This window comes from Balaenoptera physalus (assembly GCF_965194825.1).
Source record: "Balaenoptera physalus genome assembly, chromosome: 4".
In the NCBI taxonomy this organism is placed as follows: domain Eukaryota; kingdom Metazoa; phylum Chordata; class Mammalia; order Artiodactyla; family Balaenopteridae; genus Balaenoptera; species Balaenoptera physalus.
The window spans coordinates 125188423-125214985 of NC_138891.1; the positions used below are offsets into that span (position 1 = coordinate 125188423).

Below are 26563 nucleotides of genomic sequence, written 5' to 3' on the forward strand. Positions count from 1 at the left end.
TGAAGTAAGTCAGAAAGAGAAAACAAATACCATGTACTAACACATATATATGGAATCTAAAAAAAAAAAAAAAGAAAGTGGCTCTGAAGAACCTAGGGGCAGGACAGGAATAAAGACACAGACATAGAGAAAGAACTTGAGGACACATGAAGGGGGAAGGGTAGCTGGGCTGAAATGAGAGAGTAGCATTGACATATATACACTACCAAATGTAAAATAGATAGCTAGTGGGAAGCAGCTGCATAGAACAGGGAGATCAGCTGGGTGATTTGTGACCACCTAGAGGAGTGGGATGGGGGGGGTGGGAGGGAGAAGTAAGAGGGAGGGGATATGGGGATATATGTATACATATAGCTGATTCACTTTGTTATACAGCAGAAACTAACACAACATTGTAAAGCAATTATACTCCACTAAAGATGTTAAAAAAATATGCTAGAATATAAATTATAGAATATGAATATAAATTTAAAAGTTATGGATAGCCCTGACAGGAGATCTGAATAGAGATAAATCACTATATCCATAGATTAAAAGATTTAATCTGCCATAGTAGAAAATTCTCTCAGTATTAATTGATAATTTCAATTTAATATTAATACATTTTAATTAAATTGTATCCAGAATTTTTTCATGTAACTTGACAAAATTATTCTAAAATTTATATGGTAAAGAACCATGGATACCACTGTAATTTTAAAAGTGAAAAATAAGTAGAGAATGAAAGGTTCTTGTGTTCCTGGATATCAGACTTATTAAGAGTAAACATTGACAAAGCTGCTTATATAGGTGCAGGGAGAGTTAAACATCTCAGTGGATGGAATAAGAACTTGGCATATGATAGAGCTAGACTTAAAGATCTATGGAAGAAATTAATGAGTGCAAATTTTTTCCAGCAGAATTTATAATCATAAAATCGTCAAGTAAATCAAAAATAAGCCGAAATAATAATGTAATATTAATCTGACAATCTCTAATGATGGCCTGGAGGTAGAAAGACCAAGAGCTTTTCCACTTTACTGGTGGGTGTGCAAATTACTGTAATTCTTTTGAGAGCAATTTAACCATATTTCTTGCAAACAGCCTTTAAGACATCAATTAGTGTTTAATTAACATAGCAATATAGCAACCCACTACTTATTTCCAAGTATATTTCCTAATAAGAATTGTGTATGTGGACAAGGGTAACCATATTTCAGGGTTGTTTACAATAATAATATTATATTGGAAACAACATGTACACCAAGTGGTGTGGTGTTAAGTGTTTAAGAGCTAGACATTTTGGTGGAAAAAAGTCTTGGTTTGTAGCAGTTGCCAGTCTTCATGACATAAATACCAGCCCCTACGACCAATTTTGATCCAATCACTGAATATGATTTGAGAAGGAATATACATAATGGGCTTATAAGATCTTTTAAGGGCTAGCTCCAACACACCCACTCATCAATATGAACATAAATAAGTGATTCATAAAATATACCATAAACTAAAGAATTGAATTAGATCTATTTGTATAAATATAGTTATGTTATCAAAGCATAAAACTAAATGAAAAACAAATTGCTGAATTATATGTGTACCCTGAAGTGATTTATTAAAAATTAAACATGCAAAACTTTTTATAACATTCATGTGTAGTACATGTGTTTACCAAAGTATGGAAAGTGCCGTATAAGAAATGCCACCATCTTCATGACAGTGGTTAATTCTAGAGACTCAGCAAGAGGAATGACAGTTTGAATAGAGATCACAGGAATCCAAACTTATATATAATATTGTATAAATATATATATGTATACAAATTATATTGTATAATATTGTATTTATTATGGAAAGCTGCATGCAGATATGACATTTACAATTATCTACTCCATATGGTAGAACGTTAAGTGATCTCTTGTTTCTCTGTACTATGTATTATATTTATCTTTGAATATTAGTCTATAATGTCCATAAACGTTAAGAGAGTTCCTGGAATAACTATATAAATAGATTGTAATAGGGTCCAAGTATTAATTTGGTTCAGTTTTCTAAATGTCTCATAATTACTAGGAACAACTTTTCACATTTCTCAAAATTATCTTAAATAGTGGAATAAACATTCAAAATCTATTGAATTTTCATTTTAAATGTGTCATTGATGATTTTTTAGCAAAATTGAAAGGAATTACTGGTAGTCTGAAAGGGATGAATTACCTCAAAAAAAATAATGGATTGATGGATTACAGAATAACTTATTTTTAATACTGTAGGGAATCGGCTCTCTTAACGGCTGTGAAAAGTTATTCAATTTGTTTTATAAATAGTATCTGACTTTATCCAGTTCAAAATATAGACAAGAATTCAAAAAAAATTACTTTTAAAAGTCATCAATTATTTTGTCATATTAATGTAAAATTAGTGTGATACTCTAATTAAATGCTCTATATCAAATCAGAAAATCTGACAAGACAAACTTAAATGTATCTTTGATTGGCATGGTTGAAAAACATTAGTACCACAGCTGGTTTCAAGATAAGAGAGAGAGGGAGAGAGGAAAAATATAGTGATGAACAGGAGCAAAGAACACAGAAGTCGGAGCTCTTTTACAAGAACTGGAATCATTACTGTCTGTGACAATACCTGAAACAGTGAGTAGGAGTGAACTCATTGACTGATTCCTTGTCTCTGCCATTCAGTCTCCCAATCAGACCTCCCATGGACTAAATTTCATCAAAAGTCTGATGGACAGAAGGCTTAAGAAGGCTTAAGAAAGAAAGAGAAGAGTAGGAGAGGGAATGAAATATATCAGAAAGCAAAAAGGCAAGTAATTACAACAGAAGTAATAATAATAAACCCTGATATTAGAGAGTAATGTCAGGAGATTGAAAATAATAATAAACAATTATAAAATACTGTGTAAACAACAAAAAAGATTATTTACAAAGAAACAAAATTCAGAATGACATCAACAACACTGGATGCAAGAAGACAAGGCAATAATAATATCAAAGTACTGATGGGGAATTATTTGAAGCTAGAAACTCTTATACATTAAAATCATATTGAGGACTGTGGCTTTTGCTCATGACAGAATAACTGATGCTGAACTTGCCCTCACACCTTACACTAGAAACCTGGGGGAAAAAATGAGTCAATTGTTTTCAGACAGCGTTGGAGAGTGATCAACAAGAGAAAGGAAACAAATGAGTTGAGCACTATGATCACCCTGGCTTTCAGCCTCAAAGCACTTTCCAGGATGAAGAACAAGGAGGGGAACCCCAAAAAATCATAGCAGTCTCACTGATTTGTGGGGAAAGATGGGAGTCAGGCTGAGATGGCTAGAAGCTGTGGGGCATGGTACCGAAGAGAAGAGAAATCTGCAGACGGAGAGACATACAAATCTGTACAGGGCTCCTTGAGTTTTTACAGAATGCTAAATTGCACATGCAAGTGAGAATCTCATGAGGCAAAGAAGTAACCACTACTAAGGCACCATAAGGTGAATAAATCCCAGAGCTCACGCAGAGTGGGGAAACATCCTAGTTCCAACTGATGTGAGTGGAAAGACTTTACTGAATACCTCAGGCATTCAGCAAGGACTCCATAAGTATCCTGCTTTAATACCAAGGGACAAGTTGATCTGCCAAATAAAGCTTAAAAAGGAGGTCCCGAAAGAATCAACATGATCTGCAAGTAACTCTAGTGCATAGCAAATGATAATAATAATAATAATTATTATTATAGTTATAATAACTTTATTTTAAAAAACCACAAAGTCTAGACATTCAAAAATATAACAATCAAAATACCCAGCATCAAACAAAAATTACCATAAGTGCAAGGAATCAGAAAAATGTGCCCCATAATGAGGAGGAATATCATTCAACAGAAACAAACCCAGAAATGACAAGAGATAGTGTAAATAGAAAGCAAGAACTCTAATATCACCATTATAAATATGATCGATAATTTAAAGGAAAGGATGAATATAATGAGGAGAGAAAAGTTAGATATGAAAAAGAATCAAGTAAGACCTCTTGTGTTGAAAAACAATACTGTAATTCTCAAATAAAAAGATCCATAGCATTGGAAAACTTTAACAGTAGATTAGACAAAGCAGAAGAAAAATCAGTGAACTTGGAAACATGACAACAGGAACTATCTAAACTCTAAAGAAAGACTCACGAAGAAGGAATGATTATTGTGGAATTCTTCCCAGGTTCATAAATGTTAATATGTGGGGGAAAATGTGTGTGTTACAATTGATGAAAGAAGGTTAAAAGGGACTGGATGGTGCAAGTGTGGTTAAAAAGCTAGATTTTATTTATAGACAATTGACTGAGTATCTTTGAGCGGGGAGTACTGTGATCAGAGCTGAGCTTTATGTCTTACAACATCTTTCTTCCTCCAGGAATGGAAAAGTCAGTGCAAAAGACAGGCTGGCTGGGTTTGGGAATGATACTGCTAAGAAAAACATAAACACATCTATTTAAGTAATCCACAGTATTTTGCCTGGTTACTATTCAGGTATTCACTTCTCCAATAAATATTAACTCACAGTCAAAGTGCTATGTTAATAGCCTCCCACTGTAATATACACATTGGGACAAAACTGAGACATTTTCAGAAAACAAACATTAAGGAGATCTTGAAACCATGAATTTCAAAGCTCAAGATCATTATCTCGTCTCATAGTGTGCTGTTCCATGGATTTGCTTGTATTCTGGACCTAAAGATTGAATAATGAATATAATTATACCAATAGGGAATCTGACAAGACAATCAGAAACAAGCTCACAATTAGGGATATTAGTTGAACAGAGTGACAGTTATTTACCTACAAATAAAAAGATGTATTTCTAAAAATGAGTTTCCTGCTTCAGGAAAACCTGGAAGAATCATTTAAATTAGAATTTTCTGTTTGTTGCAACTGAATTTGTTGAGTACCTAAAATTAGGAAGGTGTAAAGTCTCAGTTTATAGGGGGTAATTCTGTTTTATTCCTATTTTCTTGGCTTAATTATTAATACTACACCTTTTCACTCTCAAAACTGCCCTTGATGGAGTTTGAAAACACTTGTTTAATTAACATGTTGTAAAAGGACAGTTGTGTGTTGGTATCACATTAATTCCAATAAAAATATAAGGGGAGAGATGTTTAAGATTTGGTTTTCACACAATAGCTTTCAAATTTTCCTTTATTAGTTCTCATAATTCACATATAGCATAAGTTCCTCTTAATAGTTTTACTTGCCTGATTGGATGAGGAAATGTGGGATGCTGTAGAATTCTCTGCAGCGTTTGAAGAAGTACATAACCACTACCAATATAGACTAGTTAAGACTATGGACTCTGCAGCCAGGTTGCCTGGGTGTAAACTCTGGTCCTGCCAAGAACTTCCTGAATGACCTTGGGGAGGTCCCTTAAACTCTACAGGGTTGTAGTCTTATTATTTGCAAAAGAAGGTCAAATGGTTTATTCAGGGATTAAATGAGTGAATAGTTGTAAAGGTAGCAGATAATAGTTGGCACATTGTCAGAACTATGTAATTGTTTACTGCTATAAGATACTCTTTAGAAGATTAAAAAAAGATTTTTTAAAATTTATGTTTGTTACCAAACTCCCAACCAAGCATAAATTCTGTTGGGAGGAAAAGGTGGATAGAGCTGGGTTCTCATACATGCTGGGAGGAATGTGTAAAAATTCTAAAACTATCCCTTACCAAGTGTCAGTTAATTGATCTTTAACCTCTTCAGGACTAAAGACATAGCAAAAAAAAAAAAAAAAAATGGAGATAATTTGTAAGAATGCAATATCAGGCACTACTGCACAAAGAAAGTATTGCAAAAAAGAGCTGACTACTGGAAAAATTATGTATGATCATAAGGCTTTAAGTTGATAGTACAGTTTGGCTAATCATATACCTATTCCAAAATTCTGTGTTGTCTGTCTATCTGAAAGAGCTTAAGTGCCTTTTTGTCTTTTTTTTTTTTTTTTTTAGTTTCCATAATGTAGCAGATGCAAACAATGAAATTTGCACAGAAATTTCCTGGGGTGGGGGACAAATTTCTTAGAAAAACTTCTGTTTCTTTTCACTTTTTCCTGCTTTGAAACAGAAAGTGAAGTCCGGAACTTCAGTAGAAACTCTTCAACCATGCAAATGATAGGCCAGTCTACTAAATATGTACAGTGGAGAAGAAAGAAAGAAGGGTATTCCTGAACCATTGCACAAGTCTTAGCTGCTACCTCTTGATTTCTTGGTATGTGAGGAAAAAAAAAATCTATTCACTGAAGCTATTATCAGTTGGGTTTTCTGAATTTTTTACCCTTCAAATGCATTTCCAAATGATTCAGGAATTTATGAGGGCTACAGCTCTACTCTAGACATCATACTGGGTTTTGTATTTATTAATGCTCTTTGAATTTTATAGTAGCTTTGGAGAGGAGTTTGCTTCTACTCCAAGTACTGCATAAAGGAAAATTATAAGGAATGCAAAGAAGGTCCATCAAGTACAACTGATTGGATACTAAACATTATAAGTAGGCAATTTAAACAAATCTTTAAGAAACCATAGCTAACAAACAGAACAATTCCAAACACAGTTTCAGAATACATTATGCTTTAAACATGTCTGTTACTCTTTGCCATTGCAATGTGAGAGGAGTCCAATCGTCAGTAGGAATGTCATACCCTATTGCCTATATAAAGTCAAAGTAAAGAGTGAGCACATAGGTGGATATAGTTGGTTTTTCACTAAAGTATCATCTTGAAGAAAGAAGCAATTTTATTTCAGTGAAACTTTAACTGTACGCACAGAACCCTGAGTGGAGCTCAAGTTATAGAGACCTTAAAATTAAATTCAGATAAATTTAGGTATATTTATGAAACCACTAGGTGGCGTCTTTGGGGGCTCTGAGGAGCTCCAGTTCTTTAAGTCTCAGAAAAAATTCAGTGAGAGGGAAAATAATAGATAAGAAGTGATTTATTAGTATAGGACACTTGTGAGGCTTACAACTGGGCAGGTGATTGAGAGGGTGCCACACCCCGAGAACTTAGTGGGCAACTGTTTTATAATCAAGGAAAAGTGGGGAGAAGGAAAAGACCACCTTCTTCCTCATTCTTGAGTAGACATCAAGTTTCCATCAGCTCCTCCTCCAGGTTGGGCAGGGGAGTTTTCTTGTCCCTACATGGTCAAGCTAGGACTGTCATGGAACTATGGAAAAATTATTTCTAGTCTCAGTACAATGAGGGTCTTTCACTTTGAAATGTCACCTTTCCATAAATTATTGTTTCTTTATGTGTGCAAAGAGCATGTCCTAGGGGTCATTAACTTACTGAGCTCACTGGGCAGGATGTGGGTCTCATGCCACAATTGTTTTATTGTTTTGGGGCATGTCTCATTTGTCTGTTGCATGGTTTTGTTGCTAAGCAAGGCTGCTTGGTTTTGTGGTTAACCAAACCTGCTTTTTGTTTTTTTGTGATCATTAACTTACAGGGGTCTCCCATACTTTTTTTCTTTACTTACAGTTCCCTAGTGGGACTAACTATTTAATTACCTATTTTGTCCCTTTACTCTGTCCCTATCATTTATATGTACTTTACAAAATAGATGTAGGGTCTACTCAAATAAAAATACAAACACAAAATATTGAGAGAAATTTTTAAAAAGTCACAGTAATATAGAAGGTTAGAACATATTTGTAGATTGGAACAATTAGCATAATAAAGATTTCATTTTTCCCCAAATCCATACCTAGATTCAATGCAGTCGTTTCTAAAATTGCAGAAGTCTTTTTGTTTGGGGGTAAGAGGGGTTGATACATTGACTCACTGATAGTCAAGAAAACATGAAAGAATATAAGAACAAAGTAGGAGGGTATATTCTACTAAATATTTTGACTTACTATAAAGATATATTAATTAAGATGGTGTACAATTTGTGAAAGAGAAGTAGACAATGGAATAGAAGGGACTGTCCAGAAACTCTACTAAACTTACCAGTGCTTTAGAAGGTTTCCTGTTGCTATCCTTTTCAGAATAGCAGAACTGGAAAAAATATCCAGTGTCATCGAATCTAATATGTCAAATATTTTGGTTCCACTTTGTTCTCCTGCCTATTATGGCCATCGTGCCCAACTTGTCTCTAGTGGTTCAATGGCCTCTGCCACTCCAGGATCCCATCACCTACACTAATAACTGGGAGCTCAGGCAGTACCCCCCATCCCGTATTTAACTAATGTTATGTGTCAATGTTTTTGTAAAGGACGTGCCCTTTGGGACCTCTTGAAATATGTAGGGGCAGGGAGGAATAAATGTGAAGTTCTCATCTGATTAATTCAATCTAATATTCTTACATTTTTGAATACCTTCCTTTACGTGATACCAAGGGAGTTATAACATCTTATCCTCCCTGAGAGCAGGCCAAGTTGAATTAAATTTTAGTCAGTCAACCAATCAAACTACTAGAGCCCAATTCCACTGGCTCGAGCTAACACAAGCAGCAGGAACAAAGCTGGAAATACTTTCGTCTGTGGAACATTTTCTTCACTTGGATTTCCTTTACTGATTCCCTCATATCCTCTAATTCCTAATATTGTGCTATTATTGGTTTCAGCTATCAGGCATCTTTATCTAGACATACTCCCTTTGGTCTTCTCATAGTTTTAAGACTTTATTTTTCTTCACATTATTTATGATTCTCTATCATCTCTATTATTCTTTTTTTTAATAATTCCATCTCCCAAATTTATATTCCTAGTCTAAATATCTTCTGGTCATCTCCCCCCAGCCATTGTATCTGTCCCAGTTTTTAAAAATTTTATTATCATTCCAGTTGCTCAAGGCAAAACAACATGGTGTCATTCTTGTATTTTCTTTTTCTTACTTCATATCATATCTGTTTGCAAATCCTGTTTGTTTTTTCATTAAAACAAAACAAAACACATATCCAGCTGCACCAACTTCTCACACCTTTCACCTCTTCCACGCTGGCCCAAGTCTCTATCAACTCTCACTAGAGTTATTTCAAAAACCTTCCAACTTATCTCATTATTCTGACTTTTCCTTCCTTCCCTTTTTTCTCTCCCAGCAGCAAGAATAATCCAGTTAACACTTAAGGTCAATTTCATCACTCAGATCACTCTAGTAATTTCCCATTTCACTCAGAGTAAATTTGTTATAATGAACTGCAAGGTGCTACAAGGTGCTACCTGACCTAACTCTGGAACTTCTTTGACTCTAATATTCTTTTTTTCCTCTTAGTCCACCGAAATTGTCCTTGTCTCCATGTCATCACATAAAGCCAACAAACACATGTCTTTCTCAAGACTGTTACCCTTGCTGTACCCTCTGACTGAAATTTCTTTCCCAAGATAGTCAAATGCCTTTCACGCATTTGCTCAAAAAGTCCATGACCATCCTATTTAAAATTTACCTGCTCAACACTCTATTAACTCCCTATTCACATTTCCCACAAAGGAAAATTAAACTACCCTCTCTTTCATATTTGATAAATTTGATGTGTTACATTTTGTAAATTTAAGGTGCGCAGGGTATTACTTTGATAGATTTAATATTGTAATATGATTGCCATTGAAGCAATATTTATCAGATTACATTATTATAGTACAGTATTTTTGTCTATATTCATTATACTGTGCATTAGATCTCCATGGCTTATTTTTGGTTTTGTTTTTTGTGCTTTTGGCATTACTCTCAAAAATATTATTGCCAAGACCAATATGGATACGCTTCTTCCCTATGTTTTCTTTTAGAGGTTTTATGGTATCAGGTCTTACATTTAGTCTGATCCATTTGGAGTTAATTTTTGAGAGTGATATGAATCAAGGGTATAATTTCATTGTTCTGCATGTTCTTCTCCAGTTTTCCCAGAACCATTTGTTAAAGAGACTCTCCTTCCCCCATTGAGTATTCATGGCTCCTTGTTAAATATTAGTTGACCTGACATGCTAAATTTATTTCTGGGCTCTCTATTTTGTTCCAATTGTCTAGTGTCTATTTTTGTTCCAGTATCACACTATTTTCATTACTATAGCTTTGTAGTGTAGTTTGAAGTCAGGAAATGTGGTGCCTCTGGATTTGTTCTTTTTTTCTCAGGATTGCTTTGGCAATTCAAGGTTTTCTGTGATTCCACACATATTTTGGAATTATTTCTTCTTTTTCTGTGAAGAATGACATTGATGTTTTGATGGGGACTGTGTTGAATCTGTAGATGGTTTTGGGTAGTATGGCCATCTTAACAATACTTAAAGACACAGATATCTTTCCATTTGTTTGTGTCTTCTTTGATTTCCTTCATCAAAGTCTTGTAGTTTTTATTGTACAGATCTTTCATTTCCCTGGTTAAATTTAATTCCCAGGTATTTTATTATGTTTCATGCTATTGTGGTTGTGACAGTTTTATTTATTTCTCATTTTGATGCTTCATCATTAGGGTAAAGGAATGCCACAGATTTCTGTAAGTTGATTTTTTAACCTGCCACTTTACTGAAATTATTTATTAATTCCAACAGTGTTTTGATCGCCTCTTTGGGATTTTCTGTGTATAGGATTATATCATCAGCGAATAGTGACACTTTTACTTCTTGCTTCCTAATTTGGAAGCCTTTTATTTCTTTGTCTTACCTAATTGCTTTACCTAGGACTTCCAATACTATATTAATAGGAGTGGTGAGAGTGGGCAACTGTGTTTTATTTCTGATTTCAGAGGAAACCCTTTTCTTTTTTCTCCGCCAAGTATAATGTTGGCTGTGAATTTGTTGTATATGTTATTAAATTGAAGTATGTTCCTTCTAATCCCAATTTATTAAGAGTTTTTAATCATGAAAGGATGTTGTATTTTTTCAAATGCTTTTTCTGCATCTATTGAAATAATCATGTGATTTTTACCTTTCATTTTATTGATGAGGTGAATTGCATTTATTGATTTGCATATGTTGAATCATGGAGCTAGCTACTTTTTGATATACAAATGTAGCCTATATATCTTAAGAATGTCAGTAGTGAATTGGCATAAGGGCCAGGTTCTCATTTCAAACTGATTTCTAGTATCAAATCTGTTTTCACTTAACTCATGGTCCTAAAATATAATAGCAGAAATATGGAAAACAGAATAGAAATGCCAATATTATCCTGGTATTTAATATATATTAGCAGTTCTTCATAAGCTAATTATCATAAAAATAATGTGGGGGGGTTCTATGTATCTTTATCAGTTCTTGACTAGTAAAATGCTTTGTTAACTGCTAGTGAAAAACAAGTAGTTAATTATAAAGTGACAGCCACTGAGCTGCAAATTTTAGTGCTGCAAATTTTAGCAACTGATTGTTATGATCTTAGAAACTGTAATGGCCCTGCAAGTCGCAATCTGTAAAGCAAGTATAAAACATGTTTCCACTATTTTGATTGAGTATAAAAATGGTTGTCTGTTAAAATATTGTATTTTTTATATCCAATTCAATTTTTTTTATCCACCAATGCTTCTAATGCAAGGATCTTCTTGCTTGCTGAGTACCCACCGATGGGAACAGGAATTGCCCAACAATGACAGTTTTTTTCCTGAGGACCTTTCACAAAGGACACCAACAATCCCTAAGCACAGTTTTATTCCTCCCAGAAAATTCTTTCTCCTAATACAGCTACTTAATGCCTTGATTTCACCTGCTAAATAAAAGGAGGGAAAAGACCTATATAAATCCATTAATTTTTACCTATTTTGCAATATATCGACTTTCTTTTTTTTGGCCTTCTGTATATTTTGGTGTTCTGTTTCCCTGGATAATTCTCACTATAAAAATGATTAGTGACTTGCTGTCTGAAACCATTATCAAACTACTAAAGGAAGTTGCTATGAAAAAATATCTTACAGGATGACAGTCAACCCTCCAGTGATAGCACCATGCATCAGTTGCTTTGATACTGAATTTTCTGCATTTGCATAAGATAAAAATACACTGATAATGACATTTAAATGTTAACAACCATTTTAGAATGACCATTTCTATCTGTACAATTTAGAGGTTTTGTAACTTGTGCTTCTTTGTCTTAAAAGATTTCCATACAAATATATTATTCAACATCTACTCTGGTTAGAATATAAACAACTGAATGCAATCTGAATTCAACTATTTCATTCATCTTTCAGAACCATTCTCACAGTGTTCTTTGATTCTAACTTTCTTCATTTCTGAAATGAAGTTCAATAAACCCAAGAAGCACTTTCTCTTCCAAAAATGATATGTTCGAAAATTCCTCTGTTGGATTTAATTAGTTGAGATGTCTACAGGTGGGTAATTAGTTCATTCAGCAGATGAATTCAGAAATGTTTCTCAGAAGGCAGCTTTATTATATTTTAACCTTGAGGTAACAGGGAGAAACATTTATTAAAATATAAGTACTTCTAATGAAAGTGTTCTATTTCCAAATTAACATCTCATCAGATAAAATGTATCATATTTTATCAGTAATTTAAGCTTCAATAAAAATTCTGTTATTGGAATTAAGAAAAAAACAGTTTTTAATAGAAGATACCTAATTTAAGTAGCTGTTACTTAGAAATAGCATATGTATACATATATATAATTTTACCTTAAGGAAGAATACTGAATAAATGACATTAGGCATATTTGGTAAGAGTGAATTTTGCTTGCTATCCTTATAGAGCTAATGTTTTTTCCCTTAAAACTGTTTTAAATAATTACAGTAACTGGGGAATTTGATTCTCAGCATTTATTGCTGAGATTACTGAGATAGATCCACGGATTCCTATTATGACATGTATATTGTATCACTGAGAGATTAACTTGATATGTCTCAAATTAATCAGGCCACAAAGCAAACTCAATTCCATTGTAAATAGTCAGCCATCTATATAATTGATCTAAATTCAATGTGTCCATAAACTTATGGAAGGGTTTATATCAATTTCAAATTTCCCACGGTGAGGAAAATAAATATTTTATTTTGTTTCTACATTCTAGATTAGTGAATTGCACAAGGAAAATGATTTCTGTAATTTGTACTTGCACAAAGGCATTTGAGACATGAGCCTTTGCTTTTCTTGAGATTTCACTGATACTACAGATCATGTAGCTTTCACTATAACAGATGATGTCCTTGTATGTTTACGGGTCTAATACAGGCAATGTATATTTGCAAATATTATTTTATATACTCAAGTGCATCTACAGTTCCATGTGATACCTACCCCATATAAAATATTTATTATACTTTTTAAAGCACAATTATACATTAGTATTTTTCACTAAATTATAAATAGAATTTTCACAAGCAAAACAGAATATTTTTCAATCTGGAAGAGAAAATTTCATGATGAAATATTTGTGTTTCCTTTATTTGGATAATACTATAACTTTCACTTCTTCACACATACACACACACACACCCACTTTTAAATAACTAAAACCATTCTTTATCACTCCATATGGTATCACTTTTCCTGGAAACAATTCAACTGAGAATTTACACTTACCACTCACAATATCCAGGTCTTGCTATGCTTATTCAGTGGAGGTTGACTATCAGACACCCATTTTCATTCACAATGTTGTTGCATAACCAAATTTGGAAATAACAATTTTGCTCTTCTAGATTTTTTTCTCCTAGATTTTTCATGCCTTGTCATTTAATTATAAGGAAAAGGGTCTATTATAAGCAATCAGGCAACTAGAATATATGTATCAAATAGTTGTATTATCAAGGGGCTATTTAGTGTAGATAGGGGAGATTTTTCTAGATGTCTGTTTATTTCATTGAAGAGTACAGGTGTTACTTTTTGCAAGCTATTCTTGAGATATAGTATAAGCACTTGTTACAAATTAGAAATTAATTTGGTAAATGCACTGAACTAAGAAGCAGTTTACTTTACGGATGATTATGAATATAATCACATCATCTATCAACATACATTATTTTTGTTTTCAATTTTAGTTCTTATATTTATAGGTCTATTATGTATCCGTGTTGTGCTGGTTCAGTCTTCTAGTTCAACGCTATATATGGAAGATAATGGTAGGCATACTTATCTCGTTCCTCAACTTAAAGGGGAATAAAAGTTTTACTATTATGTACAGGTTTCCTGTCAATTGCTTTTAACAAGCTAGAGAGTCCCTTTCTATTCCTAATTTACTGAGAGCTGTTATCGTGAATGGATAGTTCAATTTTATCAAATTTTTCCTGCATCAGTTTATCAATTTGATAATCATTTTATTATTTATTATCTCTTTATTTTATTTTTTGCTTCTCCATATCTCACAAATATAATGTTCATGTTGCTGGTCCAAGGACAACACTTTGAGTACCACTGCTTAGATTTTGGTGATTTTTTCTTTTCTTTTTTTTGTGGTAAACTCATTTGAGTTTGCTTTACCTGAATATATTGCTGCTTTGCTCTCATTCTTGAATGACACATTCACTGGATTCACAGTTCTGGGTTGACAGATGTTTCTTTCAGATCTTTGAGTGTATTATTTCATATATGTCTGAATTTCATTAATGCTTCTATGTCAAATGTCAGTCCAATCATGTTTTCTTTTTGAAAGCTGTCTTATTTCCTCTGAATGTTTTCAGAAATATCTCTTTGTATGTGTATTAGTTTTCTTTTGCTGCTGTACCATATTACCACAAACTTAATGGCTTAAAACAACACACATTTATTGTCTTACAGTTCTGTAGACTGGTCTACACAGGTCCAACACAGGTCTCACTCAACCAAAATCAAGGTCAGAAGGGCTGTTTTCTTTCTGAAGGCTCTATGGGAAGAGTCTATTTCTGTGCCTTTTCTACCTTCTAGAGGCCATTTGCATTCCTTTGATCCTGGACCTCTTCCTTCATCTTCAGAGACAGAAATGTCACACATCTCTCTGATTACAGACTAGAAATGTGTTCAGATTTTCAGGATTTATTTGATTAGATTGGGCACTCCTGGATAATCAAAAATAATGTCTCCACGTCAAGGTTCTTAACATTAGTCATATTTGCAAAGTACCTTTGTCACATAAGGGGATGTATTCACAGGTTCCAAGGATTAAGACATAGGCAGCTTTGGGAAGGCCATTAGACTGCTTACCACAATACGGTTCTGCACTTTTGGTATGGATTTATTCTCATTTACCCTAATTGCGAATTTTGGACTCCTACAAATGATTATTTATATTGTTAGTTCAGTCTAGAAACTTCTCAATCAATTCTTTTTTTTTTTTTAATTTTCCTATGGGGACTTCTCTGGTGGTCCAGTGGCTAAGACTTCATGCTCCCAATGCAGGGGGCCCGGGTTCGATCCCTGGTCAGGGAATTAGATCCCACATGCCACAACTAAGAGTTTGCATGTGGCAGCTAAAAGAGATCCCGCACAATACAATGAAGATCCCACACACTGTAACAAAGATCCCGCGTGCCGCAACTAAGACCCCGTGCAGCCAAATAACTAAATAAACAAATATTGAAAAAAATCTCCTATGGAATTCCATTCCAATTCTCAATTTTTTCTTCCATGTCTCTTACCCTCTCTTTAATATTTAATATTTCCTTTGTCTTCTTTTTTTGTTTTAGTATGTTCTGAATGTCTTTTTACCTTTCTTTTTGTTTACTAATTCTCTCTTCTGCTGTACCTATTCTATTATTTAAACTGTTTATGCAGGTTTTTATAAATTTCAATTCATTTCCAGGTTTAAAATACTATTTTTTGAAATCTTTTTACTATTTTTGATTTCAAAAATAGCAATATTACTATCTTTAGAATATGAATTTTAACTTAATATTTGAAATCTCACTTTTAATTTCTTTAAACAGGTGAAATATTTATTTATTATTTAAAAAATAATCTTAATAAGTGGCATATTTTGGAGTCTGATTGACTTGGCTTTTGTTTCTACTGATTCTAACTCATAATGCCATCTGTGTGCACACGTGTATGCCCGTGGTGCATGTTGTGGGTTATGTTTATTTTTTTTTACTAAGAGCTCATAAACCTTGACCTGTGGTTTGAAGGTATATTCAGCCAGAGGATTTAAATTTGCTTATCTCTGTGCTTGGCGGTGCTCTCAACACTGGACTACTTTAAAATATATTCTTCGGCTGAGTTTTTGTTTTGTTTAATTTGGTAAAGTTTGGTTTATCAATTTGGCAGCTGTAAATTCAGCTATAAACCCAAATAAGATTTAGTTGTTAATAACAAAGTGTCAGAGGTGAGCTTTTTAACATATTTATTTATTTACTTACAGTTTCATACATACATAATAATGATCTAAGTGTTTGTTCCTCTGACTTTGTTAGGAACTGGCATCAGAATAGTACTAGCTTCATTTTCTGCTTTAAGCTGCTTTCTGTAATGCAATTACATATTTTTTAAAGATTTAACAAAACTAGCTTAAAGACTGGGAAGGCTAATACCTTCCCCCCTGGCGACTTTAAATTTCTTCAGCCAAAATTAGAACTCAAAATACCAATAATTCAAATAGTAAATCAGACAAAAGCAAACTACTCTTTCAAATAAAAATAATGAATAATACTTAATAACAACAAAAATAATTCAAAAATAATATATTAAAATTTACCCCAACTTCATTCTTGCCAATTTTAGTATGGAAATCAAGCTTTATAAGATTTTGACCAATCTAGCTGGTGTAGCCACTGGAGCCAGGGACCACAAGTTACCATTTGTAAAATCGTGAGGTTGAGAGAATACAGTATGGTTAGTAGATAATTATCTTAACAATGAAAGCAGTGACTCTATTGAGTTACATTTCTTTCCAGATTACATAGCAAAATCCAAAAGTGGGGAAAAAATCTACTTGACCTTATTCATATGTTGAGTTAGTGCTCAACTAAGGAATTGGATGCTCACTAATGTTAAATATTGCCTTTCTAATGTCTTTCAGATTATCTTAATATCCTCACAGCTATTCAAAGTAAAAATAGAAAATTGTTTCTGCCCACATATTCTTTAGGTAATTTTATGCTTAGATGATCTGTTATATTTAGTACTTTTCTTCTTTAAATTAATGTTACAGTCATTTAAAATTAAATGTGTCATTTAAAATTAAATGGCCACTATGTGCCATTAATTACACCAGATTTATAACACTTGAAAATGTACAATTTAAGCTAATTTGATTTGTTTAATTAGATATGATATTTTATATATCTTAAAATATGTGTTTTGATTTCACTCTATGCTATTTTTAATCCATGTATATGTACGTAAGTAGAGGTGTTTTAGTGAGATGGGAGAAAGTCTTTTGCAGGAGCCGGCAAAAACAATTTCAATTCCTGACTCTCACTTACTGAATTTATGTGTCCTTTGGCAGGTCACTTAATCTCTTAATATATGTGTTTCATCTTTTTCTTTGTAAACTGTATTTTTTTGTTCTTTGTGTTATTACGAATGTTCTATCACATAATAAATGTGCACTTTTTCTGAAAAGTTTTGAGCCCCTCTACATGTAATTATCACATCGAATTATTCCTGATAAAATATTACTTTAGAATCACAGTACCTTCATTTTGTCTTCATTTAGATGAATGTAAAGAAAGAGCTTTCCCCTTACTAATTTATGCCCCAACTTTTTATAGTGAAGATAATTGTGCCATATGGAGACAAACCATAAAATAAAAATTAGGCTGCAACATAATATTTGCACTATTGATATGACTGGATATTTCCAGTCTATTCTATTCTGGTTTGGAAAAAGAAATGACGAAATTACGTAAGAAAGACAGATACTGTGTTTCAGTATGGCTCAATTGCTGAAACATTATAACAATAAAGGGAGATGAGAGTAGGACTTTTTACCAATAGACTTTCTTTGCCCTTATATTTATGCTTTCCAGAAGGTATAAAGTCATTCAGATTTTATTCCGAACCTCAGATACATTTGCAACAATTTTATTATCTGTAACAGACAATAAGTAGTTTTAAATGGATAATATACAGGGAAAAAACTTTTGAGATAAAATTAAAAAAAAACAATTTTAAATATATTGGGATGACCTTGGAAAGTTTCTAAATCCCATTTTTGTCAACAATAAGTGAATATTGATTAAACTTATGTCAGAGTTAAATGAGTGTCTAGCACATTAATGAGCAGGGAAATTCTGATACCTGCCAGGTTCGGCTTCAGTTCACCTATGGCTCCAGTCCTTCTGAAGGAAAGTCCCAGAATCCAGAAGATGCCAAGGATTTTATTTTTTTAGCAATGACACCCCGTGATACCTCATGGGTTTTTGTTTGTTTGTTTGACTTCATGTTTCACTGTGATTTTATGTGCAATTTAAAAACTTTCTTTCCTTAAATCCTGGATCTATAGTTGAACATTTCATTCTGTTTTACCAAATTTTTGGCAACCTTTATGTACTGGTTCTTTTTTTCTTTTTAGTTCTTTTTAACAGTTTTATGACTGCAAATTACATACATAAAATGAATCAATTTAAAGTAATTTAATAATATTTCTCTGAGGTTCTCTTCATTTTTCTTCATGTTTTCTTCTCTGTTCTTCAAAGTGTTCATTCTTTGTCAGTCTACCTTTAAGTCCACTGATACACTGTTTTGCCTGCTCAAGCTCAGGCTGAGCTCTCCTAGTGAATTTTCCATTTTGTCCTTGTACTTTTCAACTCCAGAATTTCCATTTAGTTCTTTTTTAAAATAATTTATTTATTTTCATTGGTACTTCCTATTTTATAAAACATTGTCTTTTGTACTTCCTTTATTTCTTAAATCATAAGTTCCTTTAGATCTTTGAATATATTTATAATAGCTACCACATTAGCTCTAATAGCTACTTTTTGTATTAATCCCAATATTTGGACTCCCTCATATAAATTTTCCTCTTGCTTGCTTTTTTTCCCTATGTATGGGTCACACTTTCCTGGTTTTTTGTATGTTTCATATATTTTTGTTGTAAACTGGATATTTTGGACATTATATTGTGACAACTCTGAATACTGAGCCCCAACCTCCTCTGCCACAGAAGTCTCAAGGGCTTGTTATTATTGTTGTCTCTTTACTTGTCTGTTTGTTTAATTGTTGATCTCTCCATAGTTTTAGTCTCTGATATCCACTTCTCAGAAGGCACAGCATTGTGGTTCCATACAGTATCCTGACCACCCAAGATAACTAGGTTTTAACTGTCTTTTTTTTTTTTTTTTTTTAAACTCTCTCCTTCTCTTATCTCCTCCACTGAATTTGACTGGTTAGTCTCTTTTTCTACTACACCAGCTGTTAGCTTCCACTCATATTACCCCAGTGCTCTATTGTCTTTAAATAGCACTCTGGAGTATAAACCAATGTTCAGTCCTAAGTCCAACAAATAAGTCAAGCCCCTTGGCAAGAACCAAATGTCACTGTCTTTGAGGTTTTCTAGGACCCTCTCTTTGACAAAAATCCTGAGCTATGGAACAGGAGCAAGGTGATGAAGAAGGACTAGTTCTTTGTCGGCTGCTCTAACCAGTTCTTCCCAATGGAGCAGGGCTTGGATCTGTGTGTAGAGAGAATGGGGTGAGAACTGTTTTTATCATCCGGTTGCTAACACTGTCCTATATGGATATTCTGTAGCCCAGAGCCAAAGATGATGGAATCATCTGTCAAGGTTCACTGCCTGACCAATCTATCTAGAATAAGTCTTCTTCTCTAGGAAGCTGGGGTTGGTATGAGCCACCATTCGTCGCCCACACCCACCAGAGAAGCTCTCCCTCAACGCATATTTGTAGGGAAAGAGAGGACAGCTCTCTTTACAAAACCACCCACTTGCATCCTTCCTGTGTAGTAGGATTTGGGGATGGGGTGGGAAGTGCGTGCCACCTAGTTGACTTTAGCCACTCAATAAAAACCTTATACAGCACAAAGCTGTGAAAAATGTGTTTTGCCAATGTTCATAAGCTGCTGAGATCACATGAAGTAGCTCTTCTCTTAGGGATCTTGGAAAAATGCAAGCTGCTACTCATCTGCTGAGTCTACTGGGACAGCTTTTCAACAAGACTGAGTGGTAGGGGCGTGGGTGCAATCCTTAGCTCAAATGCTACAGCCTCCCAATTTTCTTACTGAGTTTTTATAATTTTGTTGAATAAATGCTTCTTAATTTGTTGTAAATCATTGATCAAACTCCAGAAACTTGGATACTTGTCTGTTCAAATTTTGCCCAGCTTAAAAGTGTCTCTTTAGGAGAGAGGTTTCTCCAAGCTCCTCATGCCACCATTATTAAAAACAAACAAACAAACAAAACACACACATACATACACACAAACCCTTCTTATATAAGCACAGGTTCTCAAGCTTTGAAGTGCATTAAAAGAACTGGAGTTGGTTATTAAAAGTGAAAATGACTAACCTCAACTCAGACCTCTGTATCAAAATCTCTAATGGTGATTCGTAGGCATCTGCAGTTTTAATAAACTCCCCCAGTTGATTCTCATACAAGAGCAAGTTTGAGAGCTATCTAGCTGAATGTATTATTGAACAATGCCACACATGAGCAGTTTTATCTCATATATAGATTTTGAACATGACTTAAAAAATGTGTGGTCTCCCTTTCTCCAACTTCTACCAGAATCCTTTTTAAATCATCTAAAAAACTAAATAGTATTAAAATACTAGCAGATTTAGTTTTTAAAGTTATCTTTATTTCATCATAGTCTTGTAATTGTCCAATAATTCTTGAGTTAATTTCCTTTTTCTCATTATATAAGTTATAAATATATATATTCAAGTATAAGAGATTGACTATCTTAGGCAATCAAGCCACAAATTTAAATGTATAACTGCTTTCCTTAATCTTCTATTTTTCTAATGCTCTGTATTAGTCCTTAAAATATCAACTTTTTATTTCGTCATCTTAATTTTTGTTTAATTTACGTAATATCTCAATACCTATTATTCAATTTTTAAAAGATTTTTTGTATGCTGATATACATAAACACAAGCAAATACTTATCCACCAAGCATCACAAGCTGCATTCCTCCATAACCACAATACTCCAAATCACCCTCCCTCTGAAGTTTTATAATATCAGGATTTCCTTTTCATCATGTTTTATTCAGAATGTCTCAGCACTTTCTGAAAGCTTGAGCAAGTCATCTTATAGCTTAGAAGTTAATGGGGTATAGAATGCAGGGAGATATTTTGCTGAAGTCTTCAGTAAATCTGGAGGTTTCCACCAGGGGGAGGAAAATGACAGTAATGAGAATGGATGGTGGTGCATGGGGATGCAGTGGGATTGTTAATATTATGTTATTAGTATTATGATTGTACTTAGTTTTAAAAGGTGACTGATAATCTAAAAGCAACTTTAGGGAAAAAGGAAAACAGTGAGTGATTTCAACAGCAGAAATTTGAATCACAGGAATGAATAATGATAAGAGGAATATAGGAAATCAGCCTGCTTGACGATCAGGTAGTTTCTAATCATGGCAAGCAATGGAAAAAAACTGAAAAAGTACTAAGGATAAAGAGTAATTTGTTGACTGGGAGTGCCTTAGTGTATACAGGGAAGCTTTGAGGAGATGGGTTGCCTTAGGTGAGGGGAATGACAGACCTCAATGGGGATCAAAGATAACTGAATATATTCAGTCAACATTCTACAAGGCAATGCAAACTAAACCAGACATGGAAGATAGACTGTACTTTGAAAATTGTCTGTCGCCACACTGATGACAACAAATATGGAATAATGTTGAGCAAGTACTGGTGGGGACTTGAGGGAATAGGGAAAAAGTAATATTTTTTCTAATTCTATGTTTTTTCTAGTTGCTAAGTTTTGAAGTGTGAGTGTGTGTGTGTGTGTGTGTGTGTGTGTGTGTGTGTGTGTAATCCACCAGTATTCAATACAAACAGAGACAATCATAAAGATCTTGCATGTTTTACATGATGTGCTTACATTTTTGGTATATGAGAAAGAAGGGGAAAAATCTGCTGTGAATAAGTATATATAGATGTATACATACGTGTATATATATATATGTATGTACATATATATAATGATTTACATCAAAATACCAAATGAAGTAGCTTATACCTACAATAGTTTATATAAATTCACAATTGTGAATAATTAGATTAGTTAAAATCTCTGCAGTCTACTCTTTTCCAGTTGAAGTTGCTATATTGACAATTTTGTAGGCAAGGTAAGTTAAAAAATTTCACACAATTAATTAATGATTTATGTACTTACAAATATAACGTTGTTTTAGTAAAACACACTTATAGACAAGCGCATACATACAGATGGAAATTACAGACAAAACCCTATCTGCAGATTACAACACTATCAATTTGTACATTGTTGAATAGTATATAAAAGTGACTAAAAGAGTTAGTGAATGTTAGTTAGCAATATACTGACCGTTTTTTTTCTATTCTTGAGAATGGGACAAAAATCCTCATGATGGATTAGAATAGTGCCACTTAGTGAATGGACACTTATGATCGTAATACAATGTTCTCTTGTAGAATACAGTACATATTAATTATCTATGATACAATAAAACTACAACAAACATAACATTGAAAATAATCACAATGCAGAGAAGGTAAATCTTAAAAATAATTTTGCTTTTATTTCAATATCAAATAAGCGCAAAACACAATGAAAAATGCTCTGGATCTAAAAGTTGTCTTGATTATTCTTTTAGAGAATAAATTAAATTGGTTATTATCATTTTTATAGATAGTTCCTATTATTAGTTATATTTTTCTGTTTGAACAATTGGTTGTCTCTATAATTATAATAAACTGCTATATTTAACTTAAATTTTAAAGAAAGATTATATGTGCAGGCAGACACAGAGAAAAAATAATAAAGTCTATTAAAGTAAATTCAACTAAACATATGTTTTCAAATGATTTAAATTAATAAAGTAGCAGAAAAGTCTCATTAAATTTCTTGATAATAATATATTTATTTATCTTTTACTAATTTACGATCGACTTTAGCTTTGCAATGCTAATTAATTCCTTTGGGGAGGTAATATACATAATCTTTCCTCACTTTATTTTTTCAGTAATTTTAAACAATAGATTTAAATTCAAAGATAATAAAAGAGCAAATAGTAAAACTGATAAGACACTTATCACCCTGAACTCTAATTATTTGTTTATTTTAGTTTGTCTCCCATTAGTCTGGAAAAACCTTAAAGGCTGGGGTCATAGTTATTCATCTCTGCATCCTTAATATATAATACAGTGTTGGAATAGCAGAAAAACTCTAAAAATATTTGTGAAAAGAATAAACTAATAATGGGACATAATTTTAAAACGGAAACTTGTGATTAGGTATTTTCAAAGTACAAATGTCTTGATAAAAGGTGTATAGTTTAATCATTGCACCAATGTCCTTCTAATACTTTATAAGAATCTGAAGTGTTTTTAGCATTGTTCAGACTAAGTTACCCTCTGGCTTTCTACCCGAAATAGACAAGGACATGTGTTAAATTTCTTAAAGGATGCCTGTGTTTTACAAAAAAAACATAAGCAAGTGGCCACACCATCTAGAACTTTGCTCATTGATGCAAGTCACAACCTTAATTCCATCTATAAACTTAATTCTCTTTTTGTCTTGAAACAGAATATATTTACAAGTTCCCCAAATCAGTATTTGGACATTACTATTTTGTGTGTGTGTGGTGGAGCGGTGTAAAAAGGAACATTAATTTGCTTATCCCAGTATCATATTCCTCATAATACTTCTAATTTTAAAACTAATATTTAAAACAAAAATAGACCTATTTCCATATATTTTTGCATAACTTTAGAAATATACTGTGACCATATGCCTGTTCCCAAGTGTTCCCAAAGCGTTCATGAAAATATGAATATCCCATTTAAATTTATTCTCTAAAAGAATAACCAGGAATGCATTACATCAAAAATTGTAAATTCAGAGGCCAGTTAACAACATCTTGAAAATGCTGTTTTTTCCCTACAGCAACCCCAAATACTCAATATTTTAAAAATAGCTAAAATTATGTCTTTTTCATGAAAATAATAGATTGAATTTATTAACCTTAAGAGAATTATCTGTATTTATACTTGACATTTGTGTAAGATAAAAATTTAAATTTCCATGTTATAAAATGGTGCTCAGTGATGGGTATTCTTTCAGCTGAGTCACAAAATTAACTATAAATCAATTTTTATAGAAACAGAATATAGCTTATATTACTGAAAAAGCAAAAACAAACAAACAAACGCTGAAAAAAAAAATTACAAACCAGGCACTAAGTTAAAAGGAGAATACTAAGTAGACCTCTGCCTTTTGCAAATGTTAATTTCCAGTATCATATATAAATATAACATTTCTGGAGTTTGTCATTTTACTTTGGATTATACAATCTATTTTATTTTGAGAAAAATGATCTTCAAGATACAGGCAGTGAAGTTGAAAAGTTATCTTCTGGTCTAAGGCAATGTTTCAGAAAGTACTGTTGACCCTTGAAAAAAACAGATTTGAACTGTGCAGGTCCACTTACACATTGAATTTTTTCAATATACATTGGAAAAATTTTTGGAGATTTGTGACAATTTGGAAAAACTCATGTATGTACCACATAGCCTAGATACATAGAGAAAATTAAGAAAAAATATGTCATGAATGCATAAAATATATGTAGGTACTTACATAGGCATAAGTGCTACTTAATCTAAAATTAATAGTGTGTTAGTTTACCTTAAGCATGCCTCTCCCTCAGCCTATCATCACGGGTAACAATGTTTCCAATATTATGTTATGAATATGACTGTAGTACTGTATGCCACAACAATTTTATAATGATTTATATGTTAATGTATATGCTAGGCTACCATGAAACAATCATATTGATTGCACTAAGCTACCATAAAGCAATCATATTTCTGCTTCTTCATTATCAGTACATTAATTATTATACTGGTAAGTAAATATGAATTTCTTTTTCACATCATCTTTCCATTTTTGATATCTAATGCTAGTAGCTAGTAATTTGTATAACATCTACAGTGTTTTGTATCAAATAAGACAATACTGATGTAGGTACTGACAGACATTTCATCTTGTAAACAGACAACATAAACTTACGGTATTGATAAATATAGTACAGTACTGTAACCGTATTTCCTCTTCCTTAAGATTTTCTTAGTAACATTTTCTTTTCTTTATTGTCAGAATACAGTATATAATACATATATAAAGTATGTGTTAATTGACTATTTTTGTTGTCAGTAAGGCTTCTGGTTGACGGTAGGCTCTTAGTAGTTAAGTTTGGGGGAGGTCAAAAGTTATATGTGGTTTGGCACCCTAACCCCCTCGGTATTTATGGGTCAAATGTATTTCTGAACCAAAAGCATTAAGGTCACTTCAGAACTTGTTGGAAATGACAATATTCAGGCTCCACTCCAAACCTAGTACATCAGAAACACCTGGCGTAGGGCCCAGCAATCTGTTTAAAGTGTTCAAGGTGATCTGGTGTTCTCTAAAGCTTGAGAATCATCCCCAAACACTCTGCGCAAAAGAAAAAAAGGCAGACTCTGAGCAGCAATTGTAATGGTAAAAGTTACATGTTAATAAAGAGAAAACATTTCGTTCAGTCCATTTCTTCCATACAGTTGTGTGTGTGTGTGCATGTGAAAAAACTTTAGCAAGATTATTAACGTTGAGGTTTTGCCAAAATATGTAAGTACCTAACTGGAACTACAACTGATGACAGAGCACTGAAGGATAATGTGGTAGAAAAGAGAAATAAGAGATGCCTGCTTTTATTATTTAATCAAATCTAGCCAGAATTTCAAACAATTTCTTGATGTCACATTGAAAACTGTGCATTTTTACAGCATATGTTACCATAGAAGTTAAGCAACACATATCTTCAGAATATATACATGCATATTAGAGTACACCAAATACAATATATTTTCAAACAGTTTTCTTTAAATTAACACAATGGCCTCAGCTCAGCCATATTAAGAGCAATCTTTGCCCTGAGGGCCTGTTTGATAGATAATAAAAAATGTTATTTCCTTCTTCTTTATAAAATGAAATGCATTATCTTTCATTTAATTCACAGGACACTTCATTTTCATAAATATTCTTCATTCTGAATTACTTTTCTCTACCAATATACATAAGTAATTTTTGTAACTTGAGGGAACATATTTCTCTTTCAAATACATTTATTAAAACTGTCTAGCCAAGAGAGAAAAATAATCTAATGACATTTAAAAGTAGATAAAGTTCAATAGATTTGTGGCAGCTCTACTAACTTACATGTGAGAGACAGTAATAATGAGCCAATTTTTATTCAGCATCAGCTATTTAAGAAAATTCGGCGGTGGATTTTAAGAATGAACAAGTGGGCTCTAATCATTCTCTTTGAGCAGAGTATCAGTTTGAAATATTTTTTCAGTACATTACCTTGAAACTGTAAGGGACTGGATTTTAGAAATTGATACACATTACTAAACCTCATTATAAAATAGTATCCTTAGTGTTTGAGCAAGGATATCCTCTGCCTTATTTACTTCTAAAACTGTGCACTTATAACCACAAAGAACAGCATAGTAAATGTTCAATAACTATTTCT

The 26563-nt window shown here is 32.9% G+C and overlaps 1 long non-coding RNA gene across 1 annotated transcript in view; it reads right to left on the bottom strand.

Moving 5' to 3' along the window:
* LOC309660157 overlaps nucleotides 1-26563 on the bottom strand; it is a 633532-nt gene that overhangs the window by 159922 nt on the left and 447047 nt on the right. The window lies entirely within an intron of this gene.